The 20,097-nt window shown below is 42.1% G+C and overlaps 1 long non-coding RNA gene across 2 annotated transcripts; it reads right to left on the bottom strand.

Annotated features, from left to right (window-relative positions):
• Positions 1-4,809: 4,809 nt before the first annotated feature.
• On the bottom strand, positions 4,810-17,128 carry LOC123727248 (uncharacterized). Of its 2 annotated transcripts, XR_006759139.1 has the most exons (3): positions 16,907-17,128; positions 7,839-8,065; positions 4,810-7,530 (listed from the first exon to the last, which is right to left on the bottom strand). It is a non-coding gene; the product is annotated as an uncharacterized lncRNA (long non-coding RNA). The 2 variants fall into 2 exon arrangements; XR_006759138.1 differs by lacking the exon at positions 4,810-7,530 and having other exon boundaries at positions 7,548-8,065.
• Between the last annotated feature and the right edge of the window lie 2,969 nt (positions 17,129-20,097).

A 20,097-nucleotide genomic window follows, 5' to 3' on the forward strand; every position in this document is an offset into this window, starting at 1 on the left:
AGGGACAAAGTTGTGGAGAAGTACAGATCAGGGTTGGGTTATAAACAAAAATATCCGAAACTTTGAACATCCCACGGGGCACCATTAAATCCATCATAAAAGAATTGAAAGAATATGACACCACAACAAACCTGACAAGAGAGGGCCGCCCACCAAACTCACGGACCAGGCAAGGAAGGCATAAATCAGAGGCAACAAAGAGACCAAAGATAACCCTGAAGGAGCTGCAAAGCTCCACAGTGGAGATTGGAGTATCTGTCCATAGGACCACTTTAAGCTGTACACTCCACAGAGCTGGGCTTTACGGAAGAGTGGCCAGAAAAAAAGCTATTTCTTAAAGAAAAAAATAAGCAAACACATTTGGGGTTCACCGAAAGGCAGCTGGGAGACTCCCCAAACATATGGAAGAAGGTACTCTGGTCAGATGAGACTAAAATTTATATTTTTGCCCATCAAGGAAAATGCTATGTCTGGCGCAAACCCAACACCTCTCCTCACCCCGAGAACACCATCCCCACAGTGAAGCATGGTGGTGGCAGCATCATGCTGTGGGGATGTTTTTCATCGGCAGGGACTGGGAAACTGGTCAGAATTGAAGGAATGATGGATGGCTCTAAATATGAGGAAATTCTTGAGGGAAAGCTGTTTCAGTCTTCCAGAGATTTGAGACTGGGACGGAGGTTCACCTAACAGCAGGACAATGACCCTAAGCATACTGCTAAAGCAACACTTGAGTGGTTTAACGGGAAACATTTAAATGTCTTGGAATGGCCTAGTCAAAGCCCAGACCTAAATCCAATTGAAAATCTGTGGTATGACTTAAAGATTGCTGTACACCAGCGGAACCCATCCAACTTGAAGGAGCTAGAGCAGTTTTGCCTTGAAGAATGGGCAAAAATCACAGTGGCTGGATGTGCCAAGCTTATAGAGACATACCCCAAGAGACTGGTGGCTCTACCAAAGTATTGACTTTGGGGGGGTGAATAGTTATGCACACTCAAGTTTTCAGTTTTTTGTCTTATTTCTTGTTTGTTTCACAGTAAAACATATTTTGCATTTTCAGAGTGGTAGGCATGTTGTGTAAATCAAATGATTTACAAACCCCCCAAAAATCTATTTTAATTCCAGGTTGTAAGGCAACAAAATAGGAAAAATGCCAAGGGGGGGGGGGTGAATACTTTCGCAAGCCACTGTAAATACAAGCCCTAGAATGACTAGGTGTTTGCAAACTTTTGACTGGTATTGTATATCAAATGTGGAATAAATTAAATTGTTTCAATGGATGACTCAGTTTGATGACTCAGTCTGTCTCAGTTTGACTCATGACTCACATGTTTTCTAGTAAAACAAAACAACAAAAACCCTGATGACATCATCTTAATTTAGAGTGCCAGCCCCTGGACATGTAAAATGAGAGGGTCCATTGTCAAAGTATGTATGTATGAATGCGTTGCACCCCATCCATGACACTTTCTCAAAATGACCTCATTGTTGTCTGAAGCAACAAGTAACTCCTTACACAACCCTCACATTAATAAATGACTGACCCCAGCCAAGTGATGCCTCAGCCAATCACTGGCGAATATGTCACCAGGGCACTGACAATAGCTACTCCCCCATGCTTCTTTATTACTCTAAATCTGTGTCCCAAATGGCACCCTATTCCCTACATAGTGTACTACTTGTGACCCTTTGAGCCGTGGTCAAATGTAGTGCACTAAATAGATAATAGTGGGCCATTTGAGTTTCAACCCATATGATTTCCTCCCATACTCCCTTACAAAAAGCCCTTTGTTAATGGACTCCAATGTTACACAACTGCTCTCTGTCCTCCCCTCAGTTCTGTAAGTGACGTGGTGAATATCCCTCAAGTGTGAATTTATGAAAGGGCAAAACACATGTTGGGTGGTGGGAGGGGTGATGAGGGGGTATGAGGAGGGGGGGGCTGTGGGATTTTGAAGAGGTTGGGGGTTTCAGATGTTTTCAGAAGATGGGCAGGGACTCTACTATTCTAGCTTCAGGGGGAAGCTGGTTCCTCCATTGGGGTGCCAGAACAGAGAAGAGTTTTGACTGGGCTGAGAGGAACTGTCCTCCCGTAGGGGTGGGAGAGCCAAGAGACCTGAGGTGCCAGAACAGAGTACTTGGTGTGTAGGGTTTGAGCATAGCCTGAAGGTTGGGAGGGACAGTTCCTCTTGCTGCTCTGTAGGCAAGTACCATGATCTTGTAGTGGATGCGAGCTTTGACTGGAAGCCAGTGGAGTGTGCGGAGGAGAGGGGTGACATGGGAGAACTTGGGAAAGGTTGAACGCCAGGCGAGCTGCGGTGTTCTGGATAAGTTGCAGTGGTTTGATGGCAAATGTGGGGAGCCCAGCCAACAGCGAGTGGTTGAGTGTCATCCACATAGCAATGATATGATAGATTTTTATAAGTTACTCAATCTGGAAGAGGAGCAAAGGTATCTGAGTAGGTTGCTTGAAATGTTCTGCTACAGAAATGAGTGGATTCCTGGATTAGCATCTTGCAGATGTCTGAAATGTGTTCCATGTGTGTGTGTGTGTGTGTGTGTGTGTGTGTGTGTGTGTGTGTGTGTGTGTGTGTGTGTGTGTGTGTGTGTGTGTATGTTTGCTTGTGTATGTGTCTGTCTGCAGGATATATTGTACAAGTGAGCTATTTTGTTGCTGAAGAAGATTGTCAAACAAGACTACACCCCTGTTGCCCCTGAAAACATTGAGATCCAGATAAACATTTTGCTGAAACAAGAAAATTCAGAGAATCATCAAACTGATTTGCTGATAAGTGAGAAAATGTACATTTACGTCATGTATTCAACACTCTTATCCAGGTCGACTTACTAGTAGCGAGTGCATACATTTTCATATTAGTCCCCAGTGGGAATCAAACCCATAACCCCACAACGCCATGCTCTACCAATTGAGCCACAGGAAAAATGTTTCCACAGAATTCATAAAATCGATTAACAGATTCATCCCGCAACATTATTTATTCTAGTTTCTATCGTAGAATTGTTGTCTTTTCTCCTGAATGTTGTCTCTGATTAAAATATTTTCATATGAATTGAATCTGTTATGAGCAATAGCAGCTGGTCTCTCTGAGTCACATTTTATTGTTGCAAATCCAACGAGGTAATTTTGTTCAGCATAAATGACTGTGTCATTTGGTATAGAGCTGGTCATGTCTGCCTGCTAAACTCACGCCTATTTGATGTATTGGTTTATGTGCAAATTCAGTGAAAATGCACCTTATTGTCACCACTAGCCATTGTGCGGAGAGGAAAATGTGCCATCACCCACATTCCATTGCACAGGCTTTAACTGCTAAGCTGTGGATTTGAACCCGGTCCCTGGCTGGATCCAAAGGACAAGAGAAGCACGTGCTCTCACAACAACAGTTTTGATATTCGAGTGACTATGGGAGCATCAGTCCTACCTGCCACAAACAACCCAACCATGCTGGTGTAAGGGGTTACATCCACTACTGATATTTTGTATCACAGGAAATACAATGACAGTAGCGTTCCATAGCACAGGGGTGCGGAGAGAAGTGTTGCTTTGAGATAACTAGCCTGTATTATCAGACAAAAAAAGGGAATCTGATAGTAGTGTTGGAGACTTTTTGACACCAAGACACAACTAACATCCGCAATTTTCCAGCTGTGATCCTTGGAGATTTTTTTACCACCATCCTCCTCACTGTGCATGGGGGGGGTCAATATAGGACACACGTCCTCTTCCAGGCTGATTGTTAACATCTCCAGTTGTTTTAAACATCTTCATTATTGCCCTGATCGTGGAAATGGGCATTTTTAACCGTTGAGGTATTTTCTCATAGCCATTTCCTGATTTGTGCAGCTCAACAACCTTCTGTTGCACATCATTACTGTATTCTCAGGTCTTTCCAATAGTGATGGATGACTTAGGGAACTTGGCCTGTGTGTCAGCTCATATTTATACCCCAGTGAAACAGGAAGTCATGGCTTACCACTTAAGTGTTCCTAATCACTCAGGTGAACTTAAAAACATTAAATATGAATGGGAATATACTTCAGCTAGATTTTACTCATAAGTTCTAGGGGTGCCAATAATTGTGGCACACATGTTTCGGAGAAAAATATTTAATTTAATTTTCAATTAAAGGCTCGATTTATGTGAATATTTTTGAATGAAGGACCAAGAGGATAAACAGCAAATAAAACAATTCACAGCCTGTTTTGCTCATATTTACCAAAGGTGTGAATATTAGTGGAGGGCAGTGTAGTCATGCACTAAAAAAACATGTTTAATCGAGATTCTCCTTTTAGAATAATGTTTAGTTCAGGACTAGAATTAATCTGTGTGTGAAACCGGCCCAAAGGATTTTCATCTGTATTCTTACTTAACACGTTTGTATTCTTACTTTTTGGGGGGAGGGAGGGGGGTCATCTACTGTAGAACGATGAAACCCATCAAAAAGCTCCTTGGTAATAGAGCCAATGTCATAACATGTCATGAGTGTTCCAGAAATGGCCAAGAGGTTTTCAAGCAGACAAAGCTGTGAAGAATTTTTTTTTTAAATGTGTTGAAAGTACATTCCGTAAACCTTTCGCACTCATCATACTTATATCTCCCCCCAGCGTGAGTGATTACCATTATATAATAATCTAACTATGAAGGAACAAGGTGAGACCCAGATGCAGACACGGGAGGCAGATGGTTTGAGTCTTTGATATTTAATACATCCAAAAAGGGTTAGGCAAGAGAATGGTCGTGGACAGGCAAAAGGTCAAAACCACTTCAGAGTCCAGGAGGTACAGTGTGGCAAGCAGGCTCGAGGTCAGGGCAGGCAGAATGGTCAGGCAGGCTGGTACAGAGTTGAGAAAACAGGCAAGGGTCCAAACCGGGAGGACTAGTAAAAGACAATAGAAAAAGCAGGCGCACAGGAAAACCAAGCTGGTTGACTTGGAACGTACAAGACGAACTGGCACAGAGAGCCAGGAAACACAGGGATATATACACCAGGGATAACAAGCAACACCTGGAGGGGGTGGAGACAATAATGAGGACAGGTGAAACTGATCAGGGTGTGACACAACATTAGATCGAGACCACAGGTCTCCAAACAGAGGTGCCATTGATCTGTTCTCACTGTGTCACACCTCAGGAAGAGGGTGGTGGTGTTTTGTGGTGAAGCCAAAATGCCATAGTGACTTTGTATCAAAACATTTCAGTACAATACATATCATTAGAATAAATGTGAAACACAGTACAGACCAATAGAAGCAATCTCTTTCCTCTGTGAAGTTGTTGGTAAATTCTGGGGATAAAACGTATTCGTCTACTTCTTATTTGATTTAATCAAAACTAGGAAATGGAAATGACAATAGCCCTATAAAGAGAACTCACTCAACAGAATGGTTTCTCAGATGAGACTCTGAGGGAGGAAATGAACATATTGTGAAAAGATAATGGTGTTGATGATGTTGAGGGAAATGCGTTCTTATGACTGTGATGTTGGCTTATAGAGGAGAAAGGACTGGCAGAATTATTTCCGTGATTTTGTAGAACAATGCTGACATTTCCATTACCTCAGCTCAAGCGTTTCTAGACTAACCCTAATGAATAACATGTCAAATTAATATTTCGCTAAATGTTCATTAAAGGCTTTCTCTTCATAGATGGATTTAGCAACAGCAGATGATGGATTGTGACACTTATAAACATGACTATATGAAAAAGAAATGTCAAATTATAATTTCATTTACATTGCTTTGTTCTAGTGTGTTCTTGGTGAACTGATCATTCCCGATACACATTCATAAATGTCCTATTTGAAACGATGCTGCCCTCTAGTGGATATTACTTGAAAATGAGTCGTTTTATATTTTGAGTGTAATCATTTTATATTTCTTGTAGAATTATCCTACAAATAGCCTTCAATTCTATTGTGAACATGTCATAGGCATAATGCTATTGCGGATGTTACAGTATGGTATTTTTTGTTGTTCTTTTGGCATTTATTGGAACTATGATAAAATGTTTATGTATTATAATGATATAACATTGGAATGTCATCAAATTGTTTGCGGGGCTTTTATGAATAGATATAGACAGTGTTGCACTGTTATCGGTCTTTGTGTTCCACTCTGCAGCTAAGCCACTGCATGTTGTCACCATGTTGTTTAGATTTAGTCATTTTAGCAGACGGTCTTATCCAGAGCGACGTACAGTGCATTCAGCTTAAGATGGCTGGGCGAGACAACCACATATCAAGTGCATTTTCCCTCATTAAAGCAGTTATCAGTAAACTTGTGATGTTCACTCAATTTTTGTTAAGACCTACAGTACGAAATAGCTCAAATAAACGCTCACACTCCTGGTGTCACAGAGCTGGACTATATACAGTCCTCTGTGGCTCGCCAGAGTGAAGGCTCTGCTTTCGCACCCAGAACTTAACAGGGATTGGAACAGCACTTCCTTGGATTATGTCCCCTATCCGTATTCTTCTACCACAGCTTCGTTGTGTATAGGGTGTGTCTCCTCCAGAGGCCCAGGGTTTGGGGTGTCCCTGAAGACTTGAAGCTCCAGCGTATTGCAGACGGTATTGCAGTTTAATAGAATAAGTTGCTCCAGCGTATTGCAGACGGTATTACAGTTTAATAGAATAAATTGCTCCAACGTATTGCAGATGCTATTGCAGCCCAATGGAATAAGTTGCCAAAAAAAAGAACGCTCTCCCTTGAAAACCCAATGTAAGAAAGATACTTAGACTGGCTAAATCAAACTGGATTTTGAACACTGTTTTGGGCATCACAATGCAGAGACAAAGAGAGAAATAATAGAAGAATAAAAACCCTGAATAATAAAAGGGATACATGATTAACCGTAACTTGGCTACATAGACTGGGTATCAGTACCAAGTCGATATGCAGGGTACGAGGTGATTGAGGTAGGAATGTACAAACAACTAGAAATAAAGTGACTTGGCAACAGGATAGATAATAAACAGTTGCAGCAGCATTTGTGATGAGTCAAAAAAAAGTGCAATGGTACCGCTTGCCTTGCGGTAGCAGAGAGAACAGTCTATGACTTAGGTAACTTTAGACAATTTATAAGGCCCTCCTCTGACACCGCCTGGTCCTGGATGGCAGGGAGCTCGGCCCCAGTGATGTACTGGGACGTCTGCAGTACCCTCTATATGGGCCTTGAGGTCGGATGCCAAGCAGTTGCCATACCAAGAGGTGATGCAGCCAGTCAAGATGCTCTCAATGATGCAGCTGTAGAAGGTTTTGAGGATCTGAGGGCCCATGCCAAATCTATTCAGCCTCCTGAGGGGGAAGAGGTGATGTCGTGCCCGCTGTTGGAGTCTGGGTTAAACTTGGAACATTGTTATACTCAGCAATATAGTATCTGGGGAGTGACAGAGACTGTTTTTACATCAGAAGTTAATGGTTATCTGTAGGAGCCCGATGGCTTTGGAATGTGTTGGGTGGACGGGAGGAAGTCACAGGATTGCTACAGGGGAGACGGATGGACATCTGTGGATTAGGCAGAGAAATTATGGTTTATTACCCTATTACTTCGTCTTCCTATCGAACTATAATAGATGTAAGGATTGGAGAGAAGGATTTGTTCCTAAATTGGAGTATATATACTTGTGTTGGTGGAAACATGTTTTGTCTAATGCAGCTGTATTGATCCTCTGGGCAGAATAAACTTGGTAAAGCTTTTCATATTTTTCTACTCTGAGAATTAGAACCTAACACTTCTTCATGACTGTATTCGTGTGTGTGGACCATGATAGATCCTAAGTGATGTAGACACCGAGGTACTTGAAGCTCTCAACCTGCTCCACTGCAGCCCCGTCGATGTGAATGGGGCGTGCTCGGCCCTCTGTTTCCTGTAGTCCACAATCAGCTGACGATGAGGGAGTGGTTGTTTGGCCTGGCACCACAATGCCAGGTCTCTGACCTCCTCCCTATAGGCCGTCTCATTATCGTCTGTGATCAGGCCTACCACCGTCATCAGCAAACTTTTTGTTATTGAGACAAGGGTCTCTTTCACAGATGAGCCCTGTATCAACACAATCAAACAAATATACAAATATACAAAACATATTAAGAAAAACAGACACACTTAACATAGAGGTCTCCAGTCATGACTCTGAACTGACCAAAGGGGACCAGAACATCTCATTTCAGAGAGCTCTGTCTGTTAGTTATTCCACATTAAGGGCTCAAAAAAAATTAAAGCAGCTTTACCCAACTCTGTGGAGTTGTGTGTACAGGTGTTTTTGGAGATCCCTGTGTTAACTATGTGTGTACAGGTGTTTTAGGAGATCCCTGTGTTAACTATGTGTGTACAGGTGTTTTTGGAGATCCCTGTGTTAACTATGTGTGTACAGGTGTTTTTGGAGATCCCTGTGTTAACTATGTGTGTACAGGTGTTTTTGGAGATCCCTGTGTTAACTATGTGTGTACAGGTGTTTTTGGAGATCCCTGCGTTAACTATGTGTGTACAGGTGTTTTTGGAGATCCCTGTGTTAACTATGTGTGTACAGGTGTTTTAGGAGATCCCTGTGTTAACTATGTGTGTACAGGTGTTTTAGGAGATCCCTGTGTTAACTATGTGTGTACAGGTGTTTTAGGAGATCCCTGCGTTAACTATGTGTGTACAGGTGTTTTTGGAGATCCCTGCGTTAACTATGTGTGTACAGGTGTTTTTGGAGATCCCTGTGTTAACTATGTGTGTACAGGTGTTTTTGGAGATCCCTGTGTTAACTATGTGTGTACAGGTGTTTTTGGAGATCCCTGTGTTAACTATGTGTGTACAGGTGTTTTAGGAGATCCCTGCGTTAACTATGTGTGTACAGGTGTTTTAGGAGATCCCTGCGTTAACTATGTGTGTACAGGTGTTTTAGGAGATCCCTGCGTTAACTATGTGTGTACAGGTGTTTTAGGAGATCCCTGCGTTAACTATGTGTGTACAGGTGTTTTAGGAGATCCCTGTGTTAACTATGTGTGTACAGGTGTCCCCTCTGGCAAGTATGCAATATTTTTTTCTAGATTTGAACACGATATCCCAGAAACCCCAGCTCTCATTGATGGTCGCCACTGTGATGACTAAGCATCAACATCCGCACTGAGACTTTGTGGCTGTGTTATCTACTGTAAACCCAGTGTAGAAAATATTGACTTTCTGGTTGTGGTAACTAGTAACAACCTAACATTGTGTAACGGCTGTCGTCGGGAATAGAGGACCAAAACGCAGCAGGAATGTGGATGCTCATCATGTTATTTATTTTAAATAAAGAGAACACCAAAATAACAAAACGAAGAACGCACAAAACAGTCTTGTCACGCTCACACAGGCAAAACAAGAAACAATCTCCCACAACACCAAACCAAACAACTACCCATATATAGGACTCTCAGAGGCAACGAGAAAGCATCAACCTAAACATAGAAATACAACAAACCAGAAAGAACATAGAAATACAAAACATAGAACATAGACCAAAACCCGAAAATAATAAATCAAACACCCTACTACATACACCACCACCCCGAAACACAAACAAAATACCCTCTGCCACGTCCTGACCAAACTACAATAGCAAATAATCCCTAAACTGGTCAGGACGTGACACATTGTCAGGAAATTTGAGACTGGATGCTGAGGCGATAACAGTTACAGACAAGATTGAAGATACACTGAACAAAAATATGAATGCAACATGTAAAGTGTTGGTCGCATGTTACATGAGCTGAAATAAAAGATCCCAGAAATGTTAAATAAAGGTTAAATCATTTATCTCAAATTTTTGGCACAGATTTGTTTACATCCCTGTTAGTGAGCATTTCTCCTTTGCCAAGATAGTCCAGCCACCAGACAGGTGTGGCATATCAAAAAGATTGAACAGCATGATCATTACACAGGTGCACCTTGTGCTGGGGAAAATAAAAGGGCACTCAAATGTGCAGTTTTGTGACACAACACAATGCCACAGATGTCTGACGTTTTGAGGGAGCGTGCAATTGGCATGCTGACTGCAGAACATTCAACAGCTCTGGTGCACCTACATTGCAGGGAGACTCCAGCACCTTACAACCCAACTGCTGCCATTTCACCACTGCAATATTCTATTTATTTATTACCGAGTATGTTTACATAACAGGTTAACACTCTCCATTACAACACTGTACTTTATTCTTCATTTTGGATCCCAATTAGGAAAAATACTTCATTTGGTGATATCTTTGTAAGTCATTTTGTTTTGTGAATTTGTCCTTGGTCTAGGTGATATCAGTTCAGTACTTTATCAAAATGTTTCCCTTAGACTGTGCTTTTGTTATTTTGAGGAAAGTTAGAGACTGCCTTCCATTCTTGTTTATATAAAAACTATTTGACCCGATCTGTGTAATCGGACCGATTGTTTTCTACTGTATTTTACACCAGGGTAGTCCATTGGTCTTTCTGGATATCTACCCAACTGTAGGTATGCTAATATGACATGTAAACCATCAAGAGCATGGATATCCAGGAAAAGAGAACAGTTTAGTAAATCATTCCAAAACCATTCCAAAAGTACAATCATGATGACTATATGCTAGATAAAAGTATTGTTTCTCACAAGTTTTGTTTCCCATGTTATCCTTCCTGTCACGTCCTGACCAGTAATAGGGGTTATTTGTATTGCAGTTTGGTCAGGACGTGGCAGAGGGTATTTGTTTTATGTGGTTCGGGGTGGTGGCTTGTTTAGAAGGGTGTTTGATTTATTATTTCTGGGTTTTGGGTTATGTGCTATGTTTTTTGTATTTCTATGTTCTCTCTAGTTTAGTATTTCTATGTCTAGGTAATTGGGTGTTGGACTCTCAATTGGAGGCAGGTGTTTTTAGTTGCCTCTGATTGAGACCTATATATAGGTATGTGTTTTGTGGGAGATTGTTTCTGTGTATAGCTTCAAGCCTTACAGGACTGTTATTTGTTGTTGTTTCAGTTTATTTTTGGTTCGCCTTCTTTGCCAACTAAATAAAAAAGAAGATGAGTGCACATTTCCCCGCTGCATCTTGGTCCGCTTTATCCGACGACAACCGTTACACTTCCTATGAGCTTATAATATAAACTCCAACATGAAAGATACTGTTTACTTTACTTTTTAATCATGTCAGAACGATGTAACAGCGGTTTACAGAATTTTTGTTAGATTTCATCCTTAAAACACACTCCACTCAAACTTTTTTTTGTTATTTCCAAAGTTACCTAAAATAACTCAAATGTACTCATAAAGGGACGATGGACGGGGCCATGTACCGTCAAATCTTGGGTGAGAACCTCCTTCCCTCAGCCAGGGCATTAAATGGGTCGTGGATGGGTATTCCAGCATGACAATGACCCAAAACACACAGCCAAGGCAACAAAGGAGTGGCTCAAGAAGAAGCACATTAAGGTCCTGGAGTGGCCTAGCCAGTCTCCAGACCTTAATCCCATAGAAAATCTGTGGAGGGAGCTGAAGGTTAGAGTTGCCAAACATCAGCCTCGAAACCTTAATGACTTGGAGAAGATCTGCAAAGAGGAGTGGGACAAAATCCCTCCTGAGATGTGTGCAAACCTGGTGGCCAACTACAAGAAACGTCTGACCTCTGCGATTGCCAACAAGGGTTTTTCCACCAAGTACTAAGTCATGTTTTGCAGAGGGGTCAAATACTTATTTCCCTCATTAAAATGCAAATCATTTTCTAACATTTTTGACATGCTTTTTCTGGATTTTTTTGTTGTTATTCTGTCTCTCACTGTTCAAATAAACCTACCATTAAAATTATAGACTGCTCATTTCTTTGTCAGTGGGCAAACGTACAAAATCAGCAGGGGATCAAATACTTTTTTCCCCTCACTGTATGTCTAATTCACTGTATCCTTTTCTCTGTCCATTTTCAATTTGGTGTTCTGAAGCTGAGCTTATCTTTCTGATTTTGATCTGTCCATGCTGGGCATACTCACTCCACTTTCTCTCTGTGGTGCGTGCCTTTCTGGAGCTGGGCCCACCTCTCTGCTGGGTTGAGGAGACCCTCTCTGCTCCTTTTTGTCCTGCCGCCGCTCCTGCCTCTCCTCTGGGTTCCCTGTCCACTTGCGACAATGGCACCGAGTGGCTGGGACACGTAGGTAGACTTTTCACAGCAACCTCCGATATTCCTTTGATTTCAGTTGAAGCAGCCATCCCTCGTCCTCCGATTCCATTAAATCTTTCTTCTCAGAGGAATTCTCAATCAGTTTGCGCCACAATGCACGATGGCTCTTTTCTTTTACTTCAGAGTCATCTCCAGTCGTGGCCAAAAGTATTGAGAATGACACAAATATTAATTTCCACAAAGTTTGCTGCTTCAATGTATTTAGATATTTTTGTCAGATGTTACTATGGAATACTGATGTCACGGTTGTCATAAGGAGAAGAGGACTAAAGTGCAGCGTGTGTGTTGTTCCACATTTTATTTAATCTGTGAAACTATGCAATACATAAATAAACTGAATAAACAAAACAACAAACCGTGACACAGAGGAGAAACAAACTACTCAAAAATAAATCACCCACAAAACCCAGGTAGAAAAACCCCTACTTAAGTATGATCTCCAATTAGAGACAACGAGGACCAGCTGCCTCTAATTGGAGATCATCCCAAAAAAACTAGAACCTAACAACATAGAAATAGAACACATAGAATAACCCCCCGTCACGCCCTGACCTACTCTACCATAGCAAATAACAGCTTACTATGGTCAGGACGTGACAGTACCCCCCCCCCCAAAAGGTGCAGACTCCGAATGCAACTAAAAAACAAAACCAAAAGGGAGGGTAGGGTAGGGAGGGTAACCAGTGTCATGATTTTGCAATGAGATATTCGATTAGTAGGTGTCCACATACTTTTGGTCACATGTATGTTCTAGCACTTTGGTTTCACTAATATGTTGAGATTGAACCAACTTATCTGTTTCTGTCTTCATTACTTTTTAAGTAGGATAGATGGGTTATATGGGTTGAATGTGATAGTCTGCCTATAACCAGCCTGAGTAGGCCTATAACTCCATTAGGTTGAATGTGATAGAGTGCCTATAACCAGCCTGAGTAGGCCTATCACTCCATTCCTGTTCTATTCAGAGTTTAGAGAAATGCATCGAAATTGGAAATGAGCTATTATCAGGCTGGTTAATATGATGCATGTCTGTTGAATTTGGGAAAATCCACCCACGCTCGGCCCCGCCCCACCTACTCAGCCTGACAGAAGCTGCTACTGTTTTGTAGCCGTGGCATACTGCATACTTCTTACTAAACGTTCCGCGCTTAATAGTATGTGACGATGAGTATATAGTATGCAGTTGTAGTACGCTAGTATGGGTATTCGGACATGGCCATGGTTCTCAGAACGTTATGTGCTAGTTCGAGGCTGAAGAGAAAGCTGGACCAGGAAATGGCAATGATTTATCTGCTGTGACAGGGTAGTACTATGAAAGGCTCCAGCTATAACCAAGCCTAGGCTTCCAGAATATTCCTTGTATTGGCTAAGATAGCATTTTCCGAATGTTTATTTTGTCCAGTTTTGGGGAAATTCTGAATATGTTACATGCGACTTCTGCTATCAGAATACGAAGATGGCATTGAAAAGACAGGAGATGCACAGAAGACACTCCGTGGTCTGATTGTGTTCAGATCTGGCTGACCACCTCAGAAGGTAGTCAGGGATGCATTGTGTGCGGATTTCTCCTCAGTTTGGACGCAATCAGGCTACCGAAAGTGCATACAGTGGGCGACGTCATCAGCACACAATCCCACAAGACTCCAGAAAACCTGTGTTTTGAGATCTGGAGGCACATGTTCATTATAATGTTGAAGGAAATGTGTTCCTAGTATGTGAGGAACTTGTTTGCTGGCTTCATAAATGCTAGCAAGCTAGTTAATATTTTAAAAAACTATTTTTTGGTTTGGCTAGAGTTATGCTAACCTATTTGCAATTCCTTTAGAATTGCTTGCTAGCTTGCTGGCTAGCTACAGAGGCTAGCTGACTAGTTAGCTACAGTAGTTAGTAACACAACAACAACTGATGCCAGTAGCTATCATATTTGGCCTATTCCACCATTTGTAGAATACATTCTGGCATTTGAATATAGAGCGGGAAAAGAGAATCCAGACACACTGTGGACACGGTAGACACATCTAAATGTCGGTGTAGACGCAAAACGCGTTCGGAATTCCATGAACAGAACTCTATGATCAGAACACTAAAGCTCTATGAACTATCAAGTCTAGACACGGCCAGTTAGAGCGGAAACAGGCAGCACATTACGCTGCCTGCGGTGTGTAAAACAGGACTGTGGTGTTAGGGACTGAATAGAGGAGGCCTGTGTGCTGCACGGGACAGTCAGGCTAGGGAGGTGAACACAGCACTGATTTGCAGACGCAACACTATAGTAGCCTGTAGAATTTGGGAATAGAGTGTGTATTGTTAATAGAGTGTGTATTGTTAATAGGAGAGTGGGTGTGTGTATGTACCCCCCCTTCACACACACATACGCGCTTCCACCTCCAATGAATAATTCAGAGGCCTGCAGCGGGAAAGTGCACAGTCACCGGTGGGGGCCACTCGCCTCACACAACCCTCCCCCACCGCTCCCCATAATAACCCAGCACTTAATCTGTACTGAGAAACACACAACATCTAACCTGAATTGAGCAACATGCAAACAATCATATACAGTCACCCAGAAATACACATATACAGTCACCCAGAAATACACATATGCAGTCAAGAAATACACATATACAGTCACCCAGAAATACACATATACAGTCACCCAGAAATACACATATACAGTCACCCAGAAATACACATATACAGTCACACAGAAATACACATATGCAGTCACCCAGAAATACACATATACAGTTACACACACTTAAATACAGAAACACAAGCAAAGACATACAAAAAATAATACTGGGTAGTTGATATATGGAATGCTCTCTCAGCTCTCTGATGGCTGCGGCTGCAAAAACAAGACCCGATCAATGATCATCTTAGAATCTGACACAAACAGTAGTGGCTTATGTGTACAGGCTACAACAACAACAGCACCACCAACCAAGAGATTAGGAGAGATCAAAGAAGGCCTTTTCTAATTATACTGAACAAATATATAAATGCAACGTGCAACAATTTCAACGATTTTACTGAGTTACAGTTCATATAAGGAAATCTGTCAATTGAAATAAATTCATTAGGCCCTAATCTATGGATTTCACATGACTGGGAAGTTGCGCAGCCATGGGTGGGCCTGGGAGCAAGGTCCACCCACTGGGGAGCCAGGCCCAGCCAATCAGAATGAGTTTTTCCTCACAAAAGGGCTTTATTACAGACAGAAATACTCCAGAGTTTCATCTGCAGGTGAAGTGGTCCTGGGACGGCGTGGTTGGCGTGGTTACTCGTGGCCTGTGGTTGTGACTGCCAAATTCTCTAAAATGACGTCGGAGGCAGTGACGTCGGAGGCAGGTAGAGAAATCAACATCAATTATCTGGCAACAGCTCTGGTGGACATTCCTGCAGTCAGCATGCCAAATGCATGCTCCCTCAAAACTTCAGACACCTGTGGCATTGTGTCGTGTGACAAAACTGCACATTTTAGAGTGGCCTTTTATTTTCCCCAGCACAAGGTGCACCTATGTAATGATCATGGTGTTTAATCAGCTTCTTGATATGCCACACCTGTCAGGTGGATGGATTATCTTGGCAAAGGTAACAGGGATGTAAATAAATGTGTGCACAACATTTTAGGGAAATAAGCTTTCTCTGCGTATAGGATCTTTTATTTCACCTCATGAAACCTGGGACCAACACTTACATGCTGCGTTTATATTGTTGTTCATTATATATCAATAGGGCATCCTCCGTTCCGTTAGCTTTGTTTAAGCTGACAGGTAAACACAGATGTGCCCACGTCAGTATTATAGTATTGTAGTCAGTTGAATGATGCAAAACAACATCAACCATTATGGAACTACTGATGTGAATACACTGTATTCTACTGTATTTTAGTCAATATCACTCCTACATTGCTTGTCCTAACATTTATATATTTTTTAATTCCGTTCCTTTAAATTTACATTTGGGTGTATTGTTGTGAATTGTTAGATACTACTGCACTGTTGGAGCTAGGAACACACACATTTAGTTAGATACTGCTGCACTGTTGGAGCTAGGAACACAAGCATTTAGTTAGATACTACTGCACTGTTGGAGCTAGGAACACAAGCATTTAGTTAGATACTACTGCACTGTTGGAGCTAGGAACACAAGCATTTAGTTAGATACTACTGCACTGTTGGAGCTAGGAACACAAGCATTTAGTTAGATACTACTGTTGGAGCTAGGAACACAAGCATTTAGTTAGATACTACTGTTGGAGCTAGGAACACACACATTTAGTTAGATACTGCTGCACTGTTGGAGCTAGGAACACACACATTTAGTTAGATACTACTGCACTGTTGGAGCTAGGAACACAAGCATTTAGTTAGATACTACTGCACTGTTGGAGCTAGGAACACACGCATTTTGCTACACCCACAATAACAAATCTGCTAAATATGTGTATGTGACCAATACAATTTCATTTGATGTTTTAAGGTAGGATGCAACCATTTTTATCTCAATGTCAAATTATTTCTGTCTAACAATTAAGTACCTTACTTTGATTGTTGTCAATAGCTTCTTAGCTAAATGCAATTTCTCTTGCAATAATTTTTTCAATTTGCCAATTTAAAACGTGCACAAGACAGTTCACAGAATTGCCAATTTAAAAAAATGTATCAAATTTATTCATTACTACATTTAGCTAACATTAGATAGTTATTCCAGAGATTCTTACCTTTGCCTCAAGTCTCGTCCAGATCACCATGGTATTTGTAGTTAGCAGCTAATTAGCATTTCATTTTTTTGCCTGTAAATATCGGCAAATATATTGATAAAAGTCACCTTGTCCTTGAGAGATTCACAGTTATCAAGCCTACACAAAACACAGTCCTTGTTTTAAGTGTTTCTAAAATCCCCTATGGAAAAAAATGGTGGAAAAACGATTGGAACCATTTCCTTGTTTGACTGCTAGGTTTTATGGGTATTATGACTCTCATACTGATACTATGATACTGTGGTAATCTATGGAAGGGATGTGTAACCTGAAAACTAGCTGTTATTGGTAGAGAGGGGGACAAACTGTCTTTGTTATTGGCTTATTAACCTTTTACAAAAGAAAACACCCAGCCAAACAAGCTGAAATGTCAGGCGGTCTTTTAAAACAGCTCTTAAACCAAAAGAGCATTATCATAATTTCACAGTATTATTCCAACCTTGTGGATATATATAAAACATAGACAAATCATGTTTTTGACTCCACTTCCCCTTTAAAATGTAATCTCAAACGAGCCACACAAAATCACTAACTGGAATATGAAATCAATAAGATACTTAATATCATCATCAAGAACATCTCCCCTGAAATAACCTGACATTTTAGCCTAGGTATGTATAGGCTACCTGAAGCCGATTTGACCATTATGAACACGTTTGACATTGGTACCTGAGCAAGGCAGTGTTGGTTGTTCACTAAGGTAAAGAAAGTTTCAGGTTGGATATTCAAAGGATTTTCATGCTTTCAAACCTCAATTGCTTTCAAACCTCTTGAGCCACAGACTCCAAATAAGTGTCATAATGTTGGAAAAATTGCACACAACATTGCACAGGTCTTATTTTCACGATTTGGACATTCATTTGCTTTCCAAAGCTAATAAACATGTGGAAATGTGAGCAGCATTTTGTATTCCAAGTTGAATTAGTTAGGGAGCATAAACAAAGTACCAACTTTTTTTACATTTGAATTTCAATAGCTCCTTGGTCATGTGACCTACTGGACTCAAACAAGGTTCAGAATGTCCACTGACAACCCTTCTATATTGCACACCCTCTAGTGTGTCCTTTTTCATCTCACACGATTTTGCAATCATTTTGTAAACTTTAGCATTTTAATAAATTCTTGGTCATGTGATCTACTAGACTCAAACAAGATTCAGAATGTCCACCGACTACCCTTCTATATCGCACACCCTTTAGTTTGTCCATTTTCATCTCAGCCTTTAGTGTGTCCATTTTCATCTCGCATGATTTTACATACATTTTGTAAACTTTATAATTTCAATAGCTCCTTGGTCATGTGATTTACTGAACTCAAACAAGGTTCAGAATGTACAATCAGTGGGCCTACACATTGCACACCCTCTAGCTTGTCCATTTACATCTCGTCGAAGGTCGAACGAAACCCTGGTCTGGCTGAGAGTGAATACCTCAGATAGATTAAGACGGGAGGTATGGGAAGACGGCAAAGTCAGATCCATAACTTCAGGATAAATAGTACCATAGCCCTTGGAGGGCTCTTCCAACCCTTACTCTGTGTGTCACCTGTTTGAGGGAGTCTCTCCAACGGCTAGGAGACAAACTGTCTTTAGCATGTTAGTACAGGGGGGGGGTAAGGGAGACAATGAGGTAGCCCTCTAGCAGGGCTCTTACAATCCCTCCCTGTCACCTGTTTTCAGGTGTCACTAATGATACAAACCAAACGGGAGTTACCTGCAGATGGTGATGGCTGTTGATCGTTTACGGAAGGTGGCAGTCGGTTCTGGAATATGGAGCTTTCAGTTAAGCATGAAAATGTGAGGGCGGTTCCACCAGACTCAATGATTTGCTGCGGGGCTCTTGTAAACCTGACCTTAACAGGAAGCCAATCTGAGAATGATGGCTCAAAGTCCTGGGAGACCGCTGATGAAAGTGTACTACTGGCATCAGTCTGATCACAGAGCGGCTGTGGTGAAACGTATAAACACGCATCCCCCGTATACTTAGCTAACTCTAAACCGCAAAGGTTTGATATCGAATGCTGGCTTCGGCTGGACCCGCTAACAGTGGAGCACTAAATGGAGATGGAATGTGCTTTGCGGTTATGGACACTGCCAGGTCTCAGGTCCGCCTGGTTGCCGGACTCTACACATTCTATGTGGGAGCTCTCCTCCATGCTCCTTAGAGCATGTAGTGGAGATGGCATGTGCCTTACCATTAGTTGACACTACCAGGCCTCAGGCTTGCCTGAGTGTGGGACACCACACATTGTAGGTGGTGATGGAATCCTCCACGCTCACTAGACTCGAGACGGAGACTAAACCCATTGGCCCTGCAGTGATAGTGCATTGCATGGATCTGGATCATGCCCTACGAAGTGGGGAGAGGTATCTCCAGCTTGTCTGGGGAGGGAGGCCTACATCTGATGTGGGTAGTACCATTCACACCCATTGATTTGCTGCGGACCCATAAAATGGATGGAAGAAGCCTAGGTTCCCCCTGGGCACGGATCACTGAATGTCAACTTGATGAAATTCAAAGGAGCGTACTCACCTGTAGTAATCCTGCTTAGTACGAGAGGAACCGCAGGTTCAGACATTTGGTGTATGTGCTTGGTTGAGGAGCCAATGGTGCGAAGCTACCTTCTGTGGGATTATGACTGAACGCCTCTAAGTCAGAATCCCCCCTAAACGTAACGATACCGTAGTGCAGCAGATCTTCGGTTGGCCCGGGATAGCCTGCCTCTTTTGGCAGGTGAGTAGAGCAGTTCGTGACGGGGTTTGTGGTGCAGCCAGATGAGTTGCCACCCCTCTCCTGATGCGCACCGCATGTTTGTGGGGAACCCGGTGCTAAATCACTTATAGACGAACTGATTCTGAGTCAAGGTTTCGTACGTAGCAGAGCAGCTCACTCACTGCGATCTATTGAAAGTCAGCCCTCGATCCAAGCTTTTGTCGGGGACGGAAGGCGTCTTCCTCCACCATCCTCCTTCTTTACTTACAGGTTACCAGGTGCACGCAGAAGGGGCCAGAGGCCAGACACAGAGTGTGAGAGAGCCCAGGCAGGCGGGAAGGCATAAGCCATTGACATTGACAAGTCCATGGAGAATAAGAACACCTCCTCCCAGCTGCCCACTGCACTGAGGATAGGAAACTCTGTCACCACCGATAAACC

The sequence above is a fragment of the Salmo salar genome, chromosome ssa15 (assembly GCF_905237065.1).
Source record: "Salmo salar chromosome ssa15, Ssal_v3.1, whole genome shotgun sequence".
Classification (NCBI taxonomy): Eukaryota; Metazoa; Chordata; class Actinopteri; order Salmoniformes; family Salmonidae; genus Salmo; species Salmo salar.